This window comes from Homarus americanus, unplaced genomic scaffold, assembly GCF_018991925.1.
Source record: "Homarus americanus isolate GMGI-L3 unplaced genomic scaffold, GMGI_Hamer_2.0 scaffold34360, whole genome shotgun sequence".
NCBI lineage: Eukaryota > Metazoa > Arthropoda > Malacostraca > Decapoda > Nephropidae > Homarus > Homarus americanus.
In genome coordinates this window covers 7362421-7384713 of record NW_024739403.1, presented here as the reverse complement: position 1 = coordinate 7384713, position 22293 = coordinate 7362421, and positions in this window count along the sequence as shown.

Below are 22293 nucleotides of genomic sequence, written 5' to 3'. Positions count from 1 at the left end.
CATATACCAAAGTCATCATCAAACTGTCTACTTCACTCCAAAAATATCCAGTGTTTAAAAGATGACAACAACAACAACATCGACTTGCATCATTATTATCAACTTTTCCCTCTTTTACAACTTTTATTCCCGGATGTAACGACACAGAGATTATTAAGGTACTGGAAGACTGACTCCTGCAGGTGTTAACAGCGAAACACTAAACAATACCGATGGAAAACTTCATAACTATAGCTCATGAACAAATATCAGAGGCAAACACCTGTAGACAAATCAAACGCTTAAGCAGAATAGCAACAACAACACAAGATGAGATAAGACCCACTTTCATAAAAAACTAAAAAAAAGAAAACATAGAACACAAACTCAGCGAAGCGTGTAAGAAATAACAAGAGGGGGAAATGGAAATAATGTATACTAATATAAAAAGACTAAAGACTGGCACGAAACAAGAAAATTAATGAGAAGAAACAGGTAGTCCACACCATAGGTAATTAATAACTAGCAGTACACCTTAATTCAATGGCTTCTGGAGTAAATTTCCCTCAGATAAGATAATCTGAACTTGTCAAACTTAAGAAATAATATAAAAACCTCAATGAACCAACAGGGCAACTAATTCAAACCTTGTAAAAGAAACTAAACTTACCAAACTAAACACACAAGAATCCGACACGAAATTAATTAAAAGAGCCCAAGAAATTGTCGAAAAAACTAAAGAACGTAACACCGAGAATAAACATAATCCGATAAAGTGTTAGTTTGTGGAAGTAACACTGATAATACAAGACTATCAAGACTCCCTTAGTGTTACTTTATTGTGATCATTCCATTATAAGGTTCCTTATTTTGCTTATACATTAGTTATCATTCTCCCAAAGACCCCTAGGAAATAGTGTTCATTGTCCTCACCTCTCAAAGACCCCTAGGAAATAGTGTTCATTGTCCTCACCTCCCAAAAACCCACAGAAAATAGTGTTCATTGTCCTCACCTCTCAAAGACCCCCAGAAAAAAGTGTTCATTGTCCTTACCTCCCTAAGACCCCAGGAAGTATATGGGGTGGTCTTAATGGTGTTGAACTTTCGTTCTCGTCATCTCACTAATGTTTCTTGTGGCCTCAGGCGTTAAAATTTGGACACCTCTTAGAGCTTCCTCGGACGACACACCATACACGGCCAGTGTTGTCAACTCCTCTGAGGCCTCACTGCAAGGCAAGTAGAGGAGGTGAGAAGGGAGATAGTGATGTAGGGTAGGGGAAGAATTCTCTCATCAATACTCCGTCATAAGCTGAGGATAAAGCTTTTGTCAGGTGTCTGTAAGAGATAGGAAGGTGTGATACGCTGTCTATTGTTGATGATATTCCCTGGTGGGTGGGTCTGTAAGCTGAATTTAAGGTTACACACCTCGTACCTTGTCATAAAGGTGACTGTGAAAGCTTTGGATGTCGCCGCTAGTAATAGTTCTCCTGAGAAATGAATGTAAAAGGCAGTTAATGTTAGAATATTATTGTCTAAAGTGCTTATAATTATATAACTCGTTACTTCGAATAATTTAAGTTTCACCCTACCTACTTGATCATTTGCCCTACATTCAAAGACCTGTTTGGAACTCAGTGGATAGTTGCTTGAACGTATCGTTGTTGCAGAGGGGACAGCTACAGGAACGAGCCTACACGTGTGTTACCTGACGTCTCAGTCTACAGTTCAGAGGGATTTATTTGGAAGACGAGGCAGATGGAATCCCGAAAACCAAGGTTGGATGCTTATATGAGCAATAGGGGTTGGGTGTAAACGGGACTGCCCAGTATGGGCCAATAGGCCCGCTGCAGTTTCCTTCATTCTTATGTTCTTAATTACGGTGAGAGTGTCACGTAAACGGGACGCCTGGAGACGTGAGCTACCTGGGAGATACTCCGGCTATGGAGTGTGTGGCAGACTCATGGTGAAGGAGGATGTTGGCAGAAGACCTTTTAAATTTACAGGTACTCATTATTTACATCTATAACTTGATACGGTAAATATATAGAATTGTCTTTGGTGTATATTTATCACAGTCTTGGTCTGAAGTGTGTTGATTATGATGACTTTCTTAAATGGATGGTAACTTTACCTGTGCATTGAACCTGATCACCTTCAGAAAAACTAGAGTGTGACATACCTACAGAACAGGCCTACAGCTACACACAAATAATCGCCACCAAAAGGTTCCCAACCCAGTACACACATTAACAGGGGCAGCGACACGCACACCATGAACAGACAAAGGCACGTACAGAGACACAAGATAGAGTTAGTTTCATGTTTGTGGTGCTCTCGTATTCCTACACTTACCCAATTACCTTCTCAAGCTGCTTCCTGTTCTCTCTATCTCTCTGTCTCTCTCTCCGTGTGTACAGGCAGATAATAATGAAGAATTTGTATACACACACAAAAACACACACACACACACACACACACACACACACACACACACATATATATATATATATATATATATATATATATATATATATATATATATATATATATATATATATATATATATATATATATATATATATATATAGTGTTAGGTTACCAGTGTGTTAGGGGAAGTTTCTCTTATAGGTGATGTTTCTCTTGTAAATGATGCTATCGATTTGAGTTTTATTACAGACTGTTGACAAGAAATGTTATATGAACAATATTTCATTCCTCACGTTTCACCATTAATATATAATACTGTATCTGTTGTTTCATTAACTTGGCAATGGTACTTTATTATTAACAAAATATATCCATGTGTGTTTCAGAATGTTTCCTAAATCTTAACAGTGTCGTCATCGTTTTTGCCCACAAATTTCCTCGATATAATTATTCAATAATATTTAGTATCCTTATACAAAGTAAACTGCGAGACAATTGTAAAATAATGGACGGCTTCATTTAGATAGATCGATTAATACATAATTTGTTGTGATACTTTGGTGGCGTAAATCTCCACCGTGATGATCGCTTCCTAATGTTAGTTTCTTCAGGGTGAGGTTTGGCCGAGCCACAGGCAGGCTTAAATCGAGTTTGTCGTCTACTCTTTGGACCGAGACACACTGCGACAGTCAGGACAGGCTACGGCTTCTCCAGGCTTATGTCTTTATCAGGTGATCTCTTAGTTCACTGGTGTCTATTTTCTGTTTTTCCATGAATGACCATGAAATCTTTTCATTTTCAGTGATTCAATAAAACACGTCCTAAATTCGAGTGGTCACGCTCTTTTTCACCAAAAACTTGTTTTCTGCCGCCTCATGCTTCATGGCGTACGAGCGTCCAGTCCGCGTGTAAAAGTTAAATTATAATCTAAGTCAGACTCTACGCCTCACCCCAGGCGTTCGACATAATCTTCTCAGCGGAGGGAGTTGAAGTTCTCAGCTTGGATTTACTTTTAAAGAAAAATTACTTCACAAGTTTGACGCGAAATTCGAAGCCTCATTCAGTTTAAGATTTGATTAAAATGGAATAAAACACTTATGTTTTCTTCATAAAATTATCGCTTTTTTCCTCAACTTTTTACAAGTTCGTAATTCTTTGAACTTTTTTTTTCTTGTTGAGGACTCTATTGAGGTCTGACACCAGACGTAGGGTTTTATCTGGATAATTGTGAACCATTTTTTCCAGCAATGTCTACGGTTTCACATATCGTGAAAACCTAACTGGCAACAGGGAAACAAAGAACAATATTTTTACTTTATTAAATAGAACATCAAAGTTAACAGGGCGCCCCCGGACCAATCAACTGTGATCCAGATAATTGGCCAAGCGCAGCCAACCAACGCCGAGACTATTAGGCTGAAGTTCACCAATTCCCTGTACAGCCTTCCATACTCAGATGCACTGTATATATATATATATATATATATATATATATATATATATATATATATATATATATATATATATATATATATCCTTCTGTCGATGTCGTATCGTTAGGAATACAATGCCAGATAAAAAGGAAAGAGTTGGAACTGAACCTGGTAATTCAGCTTAATATTTCGTTGTAGTTATACCGTAATTTCATTTCAGTACATTGATCCACAATATTTTCATTACGGCTCATTTTGTGTTAGACTTGAATCATTTCATCGTGAAGCAGGACTAAGTAGTCTCTGCTGCTGTGTCCAAATCCCAGCAAATTAGTGCGGACAAGTGGCGGAGTTTACAAATAGAACTGAGTGATAATTATAGTCACTGATGTGATTAACTGATTCAAGTGAGCGAATTGAGTAGTTGGTATAGTTCACGGACACTCAGGTTAATATGGTTAGTAATGCAAAACAGTGAATTATTTGGTTGTAAGGTTTTCCGTGTGGGTATAACAATGAAATCTCAATCCCCGGTGAGGTTGGTTACACAGCTTTGAGGTTTAACATGTCCAACATATCTCCTGGCGATACTGTTCTCCTTTAAGATGCTCATAGAAGCGCTAGAAAAAGAAACTATAATATTTTCCACAGCACTGACTATATTGCATCCTGCCAGGTCCCGAACAAACACAAACCTCTCTTCCCTCCTCATCCTCCTAGACTCCGAACACTCACAAACCGGCCGTAAACTTATGTTAATTACTCCAAGAAGTTTCGAATTCATAATAGTATGGAACAGCAAGTCTTTACATAAGTAATGTTTGGCGAGACGCTGGAAAAATCACTCCAGCCGGTGGCCTCCCTGACAAGTTAAAATGGACTTAAAACGGTTCACGAGGGACGGAATGCCAGGGCCAAGGGATGGTGTTGCTGGGTATAATAAGCCAGTCTTCTAAGGTTATCATTAATGTACTCCTAGCTGGGTTATAGGGGAGTGTACGAGTATACTATAGACACAAACAGATAAAGGAATGTACGGTGCTCTTATTCTTTTGGCTTTAATTTTCTCCTATAGTGAGATTTCAATGACAAATGAACGAATAAATAAATAAATAAATAAATAAATAAATAAATATCCTTTCCGTCTCTCTTCTCCCCTTCTCTCACTCACATTCTAGATTTTTTCCCCTCTCATCCTTTGTGGTTTTCCCTCTCTCTCTCTCTCTCTTCCTCTTTCTCACCTGGTGTACTGCAGTGTGTATCCTTATTAGCTCGTCATAAAATATTAAAAGCAGCGGTGTAACTGTGAGAGAGTCCAGGGGATTCACTCAACGCTTTACTATTACAGCGGATGAAATACTATACTGACTTGTAACTGAAATTCACATAACCTAAAATAAGAGTTACATAATACGAAGGTCAGGTCTCTAACTGCTTCCGTTTTGGTGCTGTAACTGGAACAGACAGACAGACAGACAGATCCTTTCATTATTTTAGATAGCTGGCGTAAAAAATAGTAGATGCTTAATGTGCAATAATTCTATAAGGACGACGAGATTCTGGTACATTATCTTGGAAGTGAGATAAATAATATATCACTGAGGGTTGGCTTGCAATATACAGTATAACCATTAGTGTAGATGTATTATATAACAAGGTTTATGGTTTAATGTATACTGTACAACATCCGGGTATTGAATTATGTTTTATTTTCTTTACTTTATAATATTTTCTTTACATAGTCTGATTCTTAGGTGATGTCAGGTCAATTAATGGAAGATGCTGTGCTAGAGCAGGAGTGTGTGTGTGTGTGTGTGTGTGTGTGTGTGTGTGTGTGTGTGTGTGTGTGTGTGTGTGTGTGTGTGTGTGTGTGTGTGTGTGTGTGTGTATCTAGTGATGAGTGGCTTCTTGTACCTCTTGTGATGGATGAGGAGGCATGTCTTCATCCTCTTCTCATTTTTCTTCTTTGTTTTTCTTTAATTTTAAGGTCATATAAAAGTTTACGTGTTACACAATAAGGATTTTTGTCTTAATTTTCACTGGATGTACAAGATTTTATTTTTTAGTTAATAATTTTAGAATCGGTTCAAGAGAAGAAAAACAAGAGATAGAAAAGCCTCTCAAGTGGGTGAGTAAATTATACAGTGACTAGTGACCTCTACATCACCCTCGTCCCTCTCTCCTCTCCACTCCATTACTCCTCCCCCAGCCTCTCCACTCCACTACTCCTTCCTCCCCCCCTCCACTACACTCGACACCGCCCAGACCTGGTAATTACAGGACAAGGATCACTTAATTAAGGAACCATTTTCTTTTTAGGTTTTGTTTAAGGATTATTGATATTGACATGTAAATAAATTACTTTTAATGTGAAAGATGAAAGTAATAGTTAATAGAGAGACTAAACACGAGATACATTTATGGGAATCATGACTCACACACCATATCATAGTCACTCTAGAGGCTAATGATTCAAACACAGGGCTCAAAAAAACACAATTCAGCCATAGTGCTCCAGTCATGACTCATAAACCTGAAATAAACGTGTATAGTATATGATTACTTATCCTCGGATACGTAAAAACATTGGAATATAAATACGAATGTACAAATGCTACAGGAATACTTCACCACTGTTAGTTCTTCAAAATATATAAAGCGTATAAACTTTAGACGAAGAAAATGTTGAAGACACTTGACTTCTCTGTTAGCGAACCTTGGTCCTCCTTCTCTCGTGTCTTGAAATAATGCGCAGAGTCTTCTTGACACAGTAAATATCGATACCACACCAAGGTTGGTAGATGTAGAGCTGAACAAACATTTAATCTTTAAAACTACTAACCAACAATCCCTTCCAACCTTGGCTGTCAACAGTGAACCAGTGAGTAGTAATCGGGATTGAGATGTCTGGTAAACAAGTTCGTTCCTCAGTCTTATGACCCGGAAATAAGGTAGTCCACATCCTCACTGGTGTCGTCATTATTTTTACTTCTGGAGAAATCCAAAAAATCTCGTGGATTTTTTGGGGGGGGTTTTCAATAGTAACTTTGGTTTTATAATTTCCTTTTATAGTCATGTTTCACTCCTCAGTACGTCCTTAACATAAATTATATGGCCGATAGGGATGAAGTGTTATCTGGTTGAGCCCAGATTCTCTCACTCTACCACATTTCTTCACTTCCTCCCCTCATTTACCTTATCCCGAAAGCCAGTCCAAATACCACCCAAGTGCTTCCAATCCTAACCTCTGTTCTCCTAGTTATCAACACAAGCAATAGTCCCTCTGTCTTAGCTACAGACGTCAAGATTCTATGCTATGACTGTCAATTATTGTTGTCACCGCTGGAAACTGTCCTCTGTCATCGTTTTCTTTAACAGCCCCCCTAAGAAATATATGTGTTGTTATTGCTCTAAGCGTTCCCGAGAATTTCATCAAAAGTTTATCTTGTAAACCTCGCCACATGGCCAAACCTACAATACTTGGTGCAAATCTGCAAACCTGTTCGCGAGTTAGTTTGGTGATCCAGACAGCAGATAGACAGACAGACAGACAGACAGACAGACAAGACGGAAAACAATAAAATGCCTTACAGTTCCGGGCGAGATAACAATGTGTGAGCGTTCTGTGCAGTGTGTTTGTCTGTGTATATTCACTTTACTGTCATGTGTATATCGTGTATGATGTAACTGTGTGCACTTAGCATGCCCGGATTGTGTTGCAAATGCATCCTTGCATTTTGATGCTGAGGTGTATGTTGTCCGTTATTACTGGGGTCTTTTATGTTGTATTTGTACTTGTCTACCTTTCAAGTGTGTGTGTGTGTGTGTGTGTGTGTGTGTGTGTGTGTGTGTGTGTGGAACTGATTTATGAGGAAAAATTCAAAATGGCCGCCGAACGATCTTTTGAATTAATGTACAATAAATATCTCCACTACAGCCCATGTTTATCTGGATCAAGGAATCTGTCTAGTGTAATCGTAATGTTCTATTCATGTTTGCTATCTTGCCCTATTTCTCAGTCTGGGTGGGAGGGGGGTTAAGAAACTCATTAATATTCATACCTTTTCTTGATTTTGGTATGAGACAGTTGATGTACTTGTGTCTGTGTACGTAAGTGTATTGGACCTTTAACCCTAGATAGGTAATGTGGGGTTATAACCTGAATAGTTAACTTCAACATAGGTAAGAAGACGATTGCATACACAGTGCATCACAGGTTAATAATTAATGCTCTAAAAATTAAAAATATTTAGCTTAAAATATATTGAGGATATAGTGTAGTAAAAACAGTGGAGGAAAAAAAGTCCAGGGTGTGAAGACTGGCCACGGTAGCCCAGAGAACACGTAGAGCGAGTTTACTGTTATGGACCATTGTTGGTGGTGGCCCGCCTTGCTCAGGTGAAACTTGGCCATTACTGTTACTTATTATCAGACACAACAGTGGGCCAACTGCAGTAGTAATGTGGGGTCTCACTGTACCCTAGGTGATGCTTCCCTTAAAGACATCTTTTTCCTAAGATTAGAGAAGTTTCCATCAGTTATAATTGACACTTAAATCACTTTAAATGAAAACAACAACTTCCACTGATAACAAATGGTTTATTGCATTTTAGTTGATATTAACTGAAGAACACTGGTCCAAGGATAACATAACCAAACGTAACGTAACGTAACGTAACGCAACGTACCGTAACGTACCGTAACGTACCGTAACGTAATGTAACGTAACGTAACGTAACGTACCGTAACCTAACCTCATCCCTCCCAAATAGTGTTACTGTGGTTAATCTTTCGATGAAATGAGCTGGGGTGGACATTCTTCAGGCGATCCGAAAAAAGTAAAGTATTAGTGATAAAGTAAAGTAGTGATGAAGTACAATTTACACTCTGACTATCCAACTTGTCAGGTTTGTAGGAGCAAATACTCATATTTTTTCACATTCTAGGCAAAATTTGTCTTTTATTATGGTCTTTTTCTTAAGACGGTATGTATTGAATGAAATAAACTAAGAAATACGATGTTTCAAAACCTTGGCAATTGACAAACTCGAAGACAAAACTTACAGAAACTATAAAAAACAAAACAAAAAATCCAGGAGAAATTGGACACAAGGCAGAGGGAAAATATTTCGGTACTGGAAAAATTCGTGGTGTGAAAAATAACAGTTGCGATTGTGTTGTCAGTGAGAAGGAAAAAATATGAGAGCCATGTGCAATGTAGCGGCGGTAAATAAAATGGATGGAGGAGGTAATGATTGCTGCTGTTTTATGAGACATCGACAGATGAAAACTATTCGACATTATTGCCCATTGCAGTAAGTTTCTCTTGGCTAGATAAGTGTTATGAATGTGTCCATGGTATCCAATTTACACTACATGTGGTGAAGTGATGACGATGGGGATGTGCTAAGAGATTAAAGATGTGACGGTGTGGATGTGTTGACAGTCTGGAGATGTGACAGTGTGGATGTGTTGACCTGTCTGGAGATGACAGTGTGGATGTGTTGACAGTCTGTAGATGTGACAGTGGGGATGTGTTGACAGTCTCGAGATGTGACAGTGTGGATGTGTTGACCTGTCTGGAGATGTGACAGTGTGGATGTGTTGACAGTCTGTAGATGTGACAGTGGGGATGTGTTGACAGTCTCGAGATGTGACAGTGTGTATAAATTTATGGTATTGGGATGTGGTTGGTGGTGTGAATAAGCGGATAGAATATTTGATGAGTGTGTGGATGGTGTGGCGTGCGAGATATAGGAAAGTGTTTCTGCACGACGGTGTGGCAGTGTTTGGACTGCAAACATTGCTCACCAACATCCTCTCTCGCCTCGCAGATAATCTCGCAAAATCAATAGTAAGGGCTGAGGATTTAAATTCTGTTTGATCTCTGCATTTTGAACGCTTGAACGATTTTCATTTTTTATATTAAGCATAAAATATTATTATCTTAATGATAAACGAGAGAATATTTTGTTATAGAATTGGAAGTACATCTAAATATGTCATAAAATTACGTTCATGCTCTATTGAAATTATGGTAAAATATGTATTTATACAAGGAAATAAACGCTTGCGGCTACAATATTACTTCGCTACAAGTATGACCTCAGTACTGGATGTTGTGAAGATTCCTATGAAATATCTAAAAATAGAGTGTTTTTCCGCTAAAAAGTTTGAGAAATAATATCAGAGATAGGTCTTGGAAACCTTGGATAAGTTTCTGAGAACACGTAAATAGCCTCCTCCTCTACTACCCCTCTCTGTGTTCTTTTATATAAAACTTTATATAGTTTATCCAATAATACAATTGAAAACGACAATCACAGATCACATTTTGAAGATTTCCTAAAACTTATTTTATGAGGAATGTGACCAAGTATACGGAACACCTCCTTCCTTTGCGACGCTGAGGAGGGAGATATAGCTGGGTGGCTTTGAGTCTAAGACAAATAAGACTTTAACTGGCAGAAGAATCAGTGTCTATAAATAATTGTAGTTCCATAAATCATCTACAAATTGTCCAAGAAATATTAACTAGTTTAAACTACCGTTATGTTTAAGGTTTATCATATATGAAAGTATTTTCTCTTCAACAATTACTGTCTGTCACTCATAGTGTGAAGATCTGCGGCACTGGGGAGACTTAAGGCACGGTCACACATATCAAATATCGACGAAAAATCAACGATTCCATCAACTTTGTCAGGAAAGACAACACCCAGTCGCCACGGCGACAGTTGACGCTCAGGCCAGTCAACGGTTCTCACCGTTCGAAAGTTGTCGATTCAGAGGATTCTCCGTCGCTCGTACTGATCTTTGAAGTTCTAATATATTATTTCAGAAAATATCCTTCATAAATTATCCTTGTTTATGCCTGAAATTTGTCTTAGTTTAAATATTTTTTGTATTATATGCATAAATGCAAGCTAAAATTATGAATGCATTGCTAAAATGGAAATCACTACGAGACCTCATTTGACACAATGTGATGGCGACGCGGGAATCCGATCTTTAACTCTACATTACCCAAGTAAATATGGATTCTCGGCTATGAGTGGCATCACTAGGTGTAACAGTACCTGAAACTTGACCTTACTCATGAGATGAAAATTATATTAGGAATGGAGGTCTTCCAGACCGACTTCTTGCACTATTGATCACTCTTGCTGTATCTTCACGCCAACCAGAAACGTACACAAACGCGCTTTGTTTTGTGTTAAACCTTCTTACTTTAACTGAATTGGACATGTTATTAAGGCAGTGATAGCAGCTGCAGTCACCTACGTGGATGCCATTGCTTGTTTTGGTTGCTGAAACGGTCAGCAAGCCTGTACGATGGATATTTTGCATGCGTGACCACTGGATCGATGAAATCGCCAATTTACTGCCTGTTGATGATATGGTTACAATGATTTTAATCAGCGGAACATGCTAGTGTGACCACGACTTTACACTGGCATCATTAGTAACAAATATACAAGTAAGTTTGTCACTTCCATTGTTCATTTCAAAGAAAAGATGGTACAGTATATCCATATCATGAAATATCTTTTTAGTTGTACTAAAACAAGTTTGATTGAGAAGAAATAAGTTTAAATATTCACAGACTAAATTAATTACTTTTATTTTTCGACAGCATCATAACATATGCATCACACCTAGCTGAGTTACAAGAGTTTAATAAAATGAGTCAAAGGGTCAAATTGAAAATGAATTTGACCTACATTAATATACATTCAACACATTCATAAATTCTCACCCAATAGAGTTCAATATTGTATAAAAGGAGACGACCATCGAGTTTACACTTCTTGCACAATTAAGGCAACTAGGCCAGTGAAAACAAAATTAATAAACGAAATTCAAAGAGAAGTCAAAATGGGTTGGATTGCCTCTCGCTCCACGGCTGTGTCTTGCATCATATGAGAGTTATTACCACACGAGCAATGAAAGTTCTTTAGAAACATATTTTAATCTTACAAACACCACCAACACACCACCACTAACACCAACAACAACAACAACACCACCACCAACACACCACCACTAACACCAACAACAACAACAACATCACCTCCACCACCACCACCAACAACAACAACAACAACACCTCCACCACCAACAACAACACCTCCACCTCCACCACCACCACCACCACAACAACAACAACAACAACAACACCACCATCACCAGCAACACCACCACCACCACCAACACCACCATCACCACCACCACCAACACACCATCACCACCAACACACCACCACCAACACCACCATCACCACCACCACCAACACACCATCACCACCAACACACCATCACTAACAACACCACCATTACACTTACTCCTACCACTGACACAAAACACTAAACCAACATAAAAAAAAATATTTCATTCTCAAAACTTATAAATTTCACCTTTCTTTCCTAAAAAAACTATCCACTATCTCTCCCAGGCATCTCTCAATATCTATATTTATTTTTCATCATAATTCTCTTAAAATGGTTAAGCGTCTCTCATATATATAAACGATCAGTACCAAAAGTCACTGCTGCATGTAAACCGAGAACCTTGATTGATTCTATAAGTCTCAAGCGCGTGCAAGAACTACACACCAGCCCACCTCTACCCACCACCCCCTCCAACTTTTAATTAGATCTGTTCGTTTCAGAAGTCACTGGCGTCTTTCTTGTGAGGTGAGTATAATTGCCCACGTCTGAACGTTGCCCACTTGAAGACCATTAGATTTTCTTTTTATTCAATTTTCACACATATGTTTAGCTCGTCATATAGTGGTCCACGACACGAGGAAGTTTGATAATGGGAAAAATCATTTAAGGGAACAAAGACTTGATTGAGTGAAGACATTCTTTACTTCTCTGTTATGTCATTCACCTGCAGCGAATACTGAAGGCGCTGTAGGAGCGATGTTAAATACTGTAGTTACCTTTAATTATTTTCTTCTGTGATTCTTAGACAATGGAAGGAACGATTACATCTATCAGTAAACTAATTTCAAATAAAAATATGATCGATTTTCATGTATTGAAAAAAAAAAGCCAAATGATGATATATAATTTACTGAACTTTGACTCAGACAAATTTATATTTAATCACTAAAATATACTTTGTCTTATTCTCGATATTTGGTAAATGAAGCACTTAAAACCAATACATTTATGCTAGTGCCTTTCTATATGACTAACCAAAGCTTCCGATCCTCGATTACCCAGACGCCAACCTGAGTTCTTCCTTCTATCAATCAAAGTCCTTTCGTGTAATCCTCATTTCAGATCATGTTCCTCCATTCCAAAAGTTTTAGAGCTTTTACGAATCTTCCCAGATTTTTATCTCTCTGGGGACGCAACTTTTAATCTAATTCATTCATCTCAATCCCTGTCTCCCCTGACCCTAATTTCAGTCATTAATATCAATAAGTGTTATCCTCACCTCTAAGTATAAGACGAAATTACCTTCCCTTTCCTATTCGTAATGTATAGTATTTCTCTAAGTACTCTAGCTAATCTTAGTACTCCATTAACGCTCTATAAACATATCCCTCGTAAATAACTTAGTCCTAATGTGTCTCACTGCGGCCTTTCCATCATCTTGAGAACATAAGAGTACAGTACTTCCAACCTTCATGTAGTGTCCTCACCTTCCTAGAGCTCCACACACACACACACACACACACACACACTGATTTAGGCCCCCAGACTTACCTGAAGATGAGAAGGTAAATTAATTAGTTCATATTACACATCACACCTATCTAAACGGAGAGGAGACGAGAGGAGGGGGAGGAAAACGGTGGGAGGGTGATGGGGAGGGTATAGGTGGGAGAGGGAGATAGAGTGAAGAGGAGGAGGAAGAGAGGGAAGAGGTGTTCGTGACTGTTGTGTGTTTAGTGTCGGATGTGGTAACTTGTGAGTAGTGGCCAGGTTAGGTTATGAAGAATCGTTAACAAGTTATATGTCTGAACTTCCTAAATTGTTTCCATGGAAGGATGTAGGGAAAGTGGTGGACGAGGTGTTGTCTGACCTTAAGGCTTCTTCTTCCTGCTGGTTGTTATAGATGATGTTATAGTTGTTGAAGCTACCGAAGTATGGGTCGCAGTAACTCGGGATTGTCTAAGGTCAACAACAAGGTTAGTGGTGACATTTAATGACCTTTGCTCGATGACGTCAATAACTTCCTTGACCTCTGATGTAAGTATTAAGAGCGTCGACTGCACCTTAATCAGTATCATTTGTTTAGCTGGTTAGTTGGACATCTTGAAAATTATGAATGGATGGGAATATATAATTTACTACTAATATGTGATAATTAGTGGCGATATATAATTAAGTAATATATTTCCCTACTCTCACAGCACACATACTTCACTCCATACAGAACTCTCGCTAAGTTTTCGTCTCGTAAATATTTCTCCAGTCAACAGTTCATACGCGGTGCTGCTTAAAACAACAGTGACTATCGGTAAAAAAAAATATGGTTCCCGGTAATTTTTCCAGTCACCGAACAATTATAGATATTTACAATTCATGTTTAACTGGACTCTAAATCGTTCTATCTATTTATACTCTCGAATTGTTAGTTTAGAAACCTCTGTGATGGTACTCTCTCGCTTTGATTATGTTTTTTATAATTTATTTTTTTCTTTTGAATCTTTAATATTTTGTTTCCGTATTTTTTATCTGTTTTTTATCTCTCTGTAGAAACTGTTAACGTCATCAACAGCTTCCCACGGTCCCATTACTTAACACTAGCCACAGCGCTCACCTCTGTATGTGTATGTCCTCGTGTATAATTTGACAAGATAACAACATAATCTGAACCATTTCAATATTTCGATGCCTAAAACAGTTTCGTTTGTTTTTGGTTGATACAAATTTGATTCATAATGAAGTTTATGTATTTCAATTCAGGTTCATGATATCAAATTAACATATTTCCTCGTGTGAATAACAATTAGTTTTTTTGTAATTGGATTTTAACTATTAATTCACGTAATAACGAAAAATTGAGCACCCTGGTGAACGGTTAATTACCGATAATTAAATATCGTAAAATATCATATTAAATATCGCATTTTATCATCACTTACTTTTTAGGACGAACAGAACTGGATATTCCATTTTTTCTGTACATCCAGTATTGTTACACTCTATAGGAATAATCGGCGATTAAGCTTTAAAAATCAACTGACTTAAAAAACAAAAAAGCTTAAGCCATTGGCGATTATCACACTACACAAAAAGTAAACCTATGTTGTTAGTGTGGCAGAGCTCATCCCTTCGTGAGTATCCGGAAACGAGGAGACACGTGGGGAAACTATGGGAATCAAATCTGGTTTTCTTCAACTTTCGGTTAAGAGAAATCCAGTTGAGAAAGATTCCACTGTATTTACAGACAGAAGACATAATACTTCTATGTTTTACAGTATCCCAGAAGCCCATCAGACTGGCATATCTGAGTTCCGTTGTGTACGACTTAAGTGAGGGAGCCTTCTTTGGCGGGTCTAAAACTAGGAGCCTCACCTGGTGGTTGCACCTGAAGGAGCCTCATGTTAGCATTTTCTTCATAGGTTTTATATGAAAGAGCTTAAGAAGGCTTACTTTATAGGCCTACGTAGGGGAGGAGCATGCAGTTCGGATCTCCATGAATAATACAGAGACTCAATCCTCTTGCACTGTTTATAAAGCTGCAGAAGACGCTGACGGTGAGCAGTTGTCGAGGGAAGATACTTAATATCAAAGCTCTAGGGGAATTAAGGCCCGCATGTATACACCAGTTATAACACACACACTCACACTAACACACACACTCACACATACTCCTCTCGGAGCAGCCAGGTCAACTGTAAGTTGGCCCATACCAACCCCCTCCCCTGAACCCCCCTCCCCTGAACCCTCCTCCCCACCGGAATATCAACAAGTTCTCGCCAGAAGTTACACTTTCATTTAGGAAAGGAATGGAACCAGTGTTAAACAGAGGTGAACAGTGGTGAACAGTGCTTAAGTCAGTGAGAACAACTCAACAGTAACAGTCGTACCCAAGTTAACCTTCACACAGTGAGGTCCCAGGTACCCAGTGATAACGGCCCGTGAGACCCAACAACAATCAGCGATGTGTTAATCCGTCTACGATAGGAAGGACTGGGACCACACCTCACTCATATAACACCATCTGTGAGGGAATTACTATACCACGTCAGGCCCCTCATAACACCATCAGTGAGGGAGTTACTACACCACGTGAGGCCCATCATAACACCATCTGTGAGGGAATTACCACACCACGTGAGGCCCCTCATAACACCATCTGTGAGGGAATTACTACACCACGTGAGGCCCCTCATAACACCATCTGTGAGGGAATTACTACACCACGTGGTCCCTCATAACACCATCTGTGAGGGAATTACTACACCACGTCAGGTCCTTCATAACACCATCTGTGAGGGAACTACTACATCACGTGAGGTCCCTCCTAACACCATCTGGGAGGGAGTTACTACACTACATGTTTGCTGTTCAACACCTACATTAATCTGTATGTTCACTGTATGTTCCTTTACCTTTCTTTAATGAAGGCTTTTGTTAAACCACCAATGTATGTAATAAGTCATTTATGTCCAATGTATATTTTCAGCCTTCGGGCTGCAGAACTTCTTTAATAAACCGTTAATTATTATTATTATTATTATTATTATTATTATTATTATTATTATTATTATTATTATTATTATTATTATTATTATTATTATTATTATTATTATTATTATTATTATTACTCCGGCTATGATGATCTTACAAGCTGTAAACTACATAACGATTTTGTCATTGGTATACCATAAAGTGTGAAACCACCAAGTATTCTAAGCTTAGTAGCACGAATTATTAAGAACTGTGTAAATATTTAACTTCTGGTATTCTGGGAGACATTCCTGTACACTATCTTAGGTTAATATGTTTATGAAAAACTCCTGAGGGGATACAGTAGTCACTTAGTAAAGGCATGAATATATATGACTGAAAGATTGAATGAGAGAGCCTACGGTACAGCACCCCTGGGTCAGTTGTTGGTGGTGGTGAGTGTCTGTGGGTTTAATTATTGACGGTGAATCGTTGTTGATGGTGAATTGTTGTTAATGGTGAATGTCTTTGGGTGAATTGTTTTTGTTGATGGTGAGTAGTGTCTGCGGGTGTTGATGGTGAGTAGTGTCTGCGGGTGTTGATGGTGAGTAGTGTCTGCGGGTGTTGATGGTGAGTAGTGTCTGCGGGTGTTGATGGTGAGTAGTGTCTGTGGGTGTTGATGGTGAGTAGTGTCTGCGGGTGTTGATGGTGAGTAGTGTCTGCGGGTGTTGATGGTGAGTAGTGTCTGCGGGTGTTGATGGTGAGTAGTGTCTGTGGGTGTTGATGGTGAGTAGTATCTGCGGGTGTTGATGGTGAGTAGTGTCTGTGGGTGTTGATGGTGAGTAGTGTCTGCGGGTGTTGATGGTGAGTAGTGTCTGTGGGTAATTTTCTATAGAATAGTGACTGTGAGGGAGTTGGTAAGATGAGTTAACGTACAGTAGATGAGTTTATGTTGTTTACATGAATAAGATAAATTGCCATAGATGAGATGTTGTGTGGGTTAGTTGATATGAGAAGAATGTTCCCGGCTGTACAGTTATTCATACAATGATTTAATTCTTTTAAAGTTTTGGTTCTAATTTAAAACTATCATCAAAAACTATAATTTTGACTTATGGTTTCGTGTCAATTTATCCTCACAGACGAGTTTGATATCTAGAGGCACTTCATTTGTTCTCTTGTAATCAGAGTGTCTAGGGTGAGTGTAGTCCATCTAGGAATGTTGTCTCAATCTAGTTCCGATCTGCCTAACCCGATGTAACTGATGACTTAATTCTTTATCACACACTTGTTATAATACTGATGGGGGGGGGGGAAGTCATATAACAATCTATATTACGTGTTGGGTCTATTTTTGATGATAGATGTTAACAAAAGAGATACTGTACCTCGTATGAATAATAGTGTAAATGTAAATGTTTTTTTTTCACAACTAAATCCTTTTTTATTATATATTGTAATCTATTGAAATGTAGCTGCAAATGGTATTTTACAGAACTAAATCCTGTTTACCTGCACATTGTAATATTCTACAAAAACATAATTGCAGAACATAATTTGCTACATCTAAATCCAGTTTAATTAATTAGCGTAAAAATTCCTTTATAAACAAAATGAGAATGTAATTTTCCCATCTAAATCTTGTTTAATTAAATACTGGTATATTTAATTAAGATAGTTTAACCCCCAACAAAAATATGAAGTACAACAATTAGAGCGACTAATGAGTCAAAATTAAGTATATCCATCAAACTACAGAGAGAGAGAGAGAGAGAGAGAGAGAGAGAGAGAGGGAGAGAGGTGTTTCTACGTGTTTCCCAGTCTGTTTCTCTGTTCATTTGTTCGAACAATATTTCCTTAGCGTGTGTATCTACTTTAATGTATACTGACAGATTGATTTTGAAATTGAAATAGATTATCTAACCAAAAAATATTGATAAAACGGGACAAACATAACAATACTGACATGGCGTGGTGTGGGTGTGGGTGTGTGTGTGTGTGTGTGTGTGTGTGACGTAACGTTTTAGGAATCTTAGCATCTTTACCACTCTCTTAACACACTCTTCTACATAAATAACCTCACATAAGCCCAGTTTCCCTTATTTTTTGTTTTAACTCAACGTTCATACAATTTCTAACCTATCTTTCCCCATGCTGCCTAAACTCACTCTATAAATAAGTTGCTAGAAATCGTAAAAAAAAAAATATATAAATATTATGAGAACAAACAGCGAGAGACGACGGCAGCTGCGAGGAAAGGAGAATGGCGGGCGAGAATGGAGGGTCTAGGTACTATAATAAGAGGCAGTAAATATAAACACCCTTCACCTACCTCCCCATCACCTACGCCATTAAGCTTAGTGGCACCGTAAAGCACAGCGTTTAATAAGGGAGGGATCAACGTCGGACCAAAATCTTTTTCCCTCGTTGAATAAAAAAAAAAGATGCAGTGTACGGGAGTCTTTCAATATAAAATAAAATGGGGGAAAAAATTAGATAGCGGAGGTGTTATAATAAGTGAGGATTTAGTGCGTAAATAAAGTATGTTTAGGGAAACTTAGGAGACTTTTGTTATAATATTACGGGTGCTGTCAAATTATTCATACACGCGAGCTTGGAATCCTTGATACACCTCGTCTCTGATTCTACGACGCATCCATCCACAGGCTTTTTAAATACGACTAAACGTATCTGTCACATAATACGAAAACCTTCTTCACGTAACGTACGAAAAGGAAGTTGGAATTTGAGTGATTCTGTTTCCAGTGAAGGTTTAAAATAACAATGGAATGTGAGGATTTTATAAGAAAGTGAGAAATATGTGAATTTTTGTAGAGAGATGAAAAGATCCAATGAGAGGGAATAATTTAGATGGTGTGTAGCTGCTTAAAAGAGAAGAAAAATTATGTGGGTTAGAACTAAATAATGACTGTAGATAAAACTGAAAACGCCAAAAAAAAAACCCAGTAATAATCACAAACCTTTGTTAACATGAACAAATTAAGGAAAATATTACTTAATCACGGCTTGTGGTCATTAATACTGTACAGGCCAAGATTAAGGATATTTTCAGCATTATTAAAAGACTGCTGCTACTAAAGGTGAGTTATCCTTCAAGAAAAACAAACAAAGAAGGTCTAAAATTGGTTGGAGAAACGAGTTATATCCTGGAAAAAGTCTTAACTACTTAAAATTGGTAAAATAAGATAATTATGGCAATGGAATAAGAAATGAAGGGATAATAGTAAAGATATTAATTAGTATTAGTGAGGGTAGGAGGGTCAGGGAAAGGTAGAGACTGGGATAGAAGAATGAAATTAAAATCTACGTCCCCAGAGATAAACAGAATCTTGGAGAGTTGGGACAATAAAAATGTTTGTTGTGGAAGGCCATGATCGCCAACCCTCAGACCGATATATTTTCTGTCTGTCTGTCTGCCTGTGTGTCTGTCTATCTGTCTGTCGTTCACAAATCTTGCTGCAATACCTGAACATATCTTGGAACCAACGAGACATTCAAATATCACATCTTATTTAAAAATCCACCAAGGGAGTTTTGTTGTGTTTTACTCGTGTGGAAGCTGTAAAGAACTAGTAGCACAGTACAGACGGTGAAGACCATCCCGACACACTATTAGAAACAGTCATATGTACACTGGTTGGATGTTACTGTTCCTCCTATTGCTTTTTGAGGAGACAGTCATCACCAGCGGTCATGTTTTACTATACACAAAATCAAAATCAGTAGAACCAAGACCTCTTCATGAATCTTTTATTAAGTTAAAAATCAAAATCAGTAGAACCAACACCTCTTCATGAATCTTTTATTAAGTTAAAAATCAAAATCAGTAGAACCAACACCTCTTCATGAATCTTTTATTAAGTTAAAAATCAAAATCAGTAGAACCAAGACCTCTTCATGAATCTTTTATTAAGTTTGTTCTTTAATATTTTTTTTTACTCGTACATTAATAATTCCAACCATAAAATATCAACTGAATCGGTCATTTGTGAAGGATAGGACGAACAAAAGTTTTCCTGACATTGCCATCGGAATCACGTCATAAGATTTGATATCTGGCCTAGAGGAATATACCTTCTGATGAATACATGTTTTTTTCAAATAATTAATACACAGGTGCTATCATTAGTATAGCCACCAGGTAAAATATGACCTTAGCCTCACTCACACACACACACACACACACACACACACACACACACACACACACACACAAAGATAGCTACTACATTAAATAATACTGAACTCTACTTTAAAAGTTTCTAAAGTGTTATAGTATAAATACATTTGAAGATGACTTACTTCAGTATTATGGAGCTGCGTGACAGCATTCCCCTTTTTTCTGTAACACGAGGCATTTCCTGTCTCCCACATACATATCATAGGAACCTGATGACAACATTTCTCAGACATAAGATACCCTGTACGTAACCGAATATTCAGGTGTGATAAAATAACTCTGAGAATACATGGAGTCAAGAATGATTAGGTAAGTATCACGGATATCCGACCAGGAAGGACACAGCACTACCCACCGCCGCCAAAACTCGTTGTGAGGATTATTGTTTCATGCTGTGTGTGTCCGACCGGATTTGGTTTCAGAAAATCTTGGAACTGTGCAGATAATATTTCACAACCAGGAGCTGACGATATCACTTATGTATTTATGTTAACGTGATATACTACATATATGCGACGAGTCGTGTAATGTAACACAAATTTCCTCTCCCAGCTACACTCTGATATATATATATATATATATATATATATATATATATATATATATATATATATATATATATATATATATATATATATATATATATATATATATATATATATATATATATATATATATATATACCCCGGTATCTTCTCCCCCTCTATACCTTTTATAGCACATCATAATACACATTACTCACAGCCTCACGCATTCTGTCCGTCAAAGTTTCCGAAACAGGTGGAACTAGTGTACCAGAAACTTATTTTTGACACAGCCCAAGAGGTAAAAGTCACGGGAGTTTACATCGGCGTATATATGACACACCCATGAATTTGTCTCTATGACTCATGCAGGACGCAGAATATAATTGTAATACACGACAAGAGACTGTCTGCATGACACACACAGATGACACACACAGGAGACTGCCAGTAACATCTACAAGGGAAGTTCTTTACGTGACACAGGGAGGTGGTGTCCTGTGTCCTCTATACAGGAGGCTGCCGGTAGTCTTTCCTCGACTTTGACTCTGTAACACACAGCGTGGCTGGTGCCAATTAAACTTTATGTCGCAGAAAAAGTAATTTGTGACGAGTTAGGACCAGACAATTGCCTTATTCTGATGAGGAAAATTATATCACCCAGGAAGAGATACATTTCTCTTGGTTTTATGTCTGTCCAGGAGAAGGTGTCTCCCAGCCACCAAGTAAGTGATCATCATCGTAAAAGCTTATATATATATTTACTTTAAGAATGAAAAATATCATCACTCGGTATATTCGTATATGTAAATGTTTAAGTCACCGTCAATGTTTCCCAGCAACAAAGACAGACTGAAATGAGAGTGAAGAGAAGAAAGGGCTGAACAGGTTACAATATCAGAAAGATTTTCTTTTATAGTTGTCACAGATTATGCAGTTCTCCAATCATCTAAGTTTACTTATTAAACATTCCCTTTGTACACACACACACACACACATTGTCATACTTCATCAATTGTTAATTTAAATATTTCCTGATTTAGCAAAATTTCCAAACTTGAAAGGTAAACTTGTAAGACACACAATATACC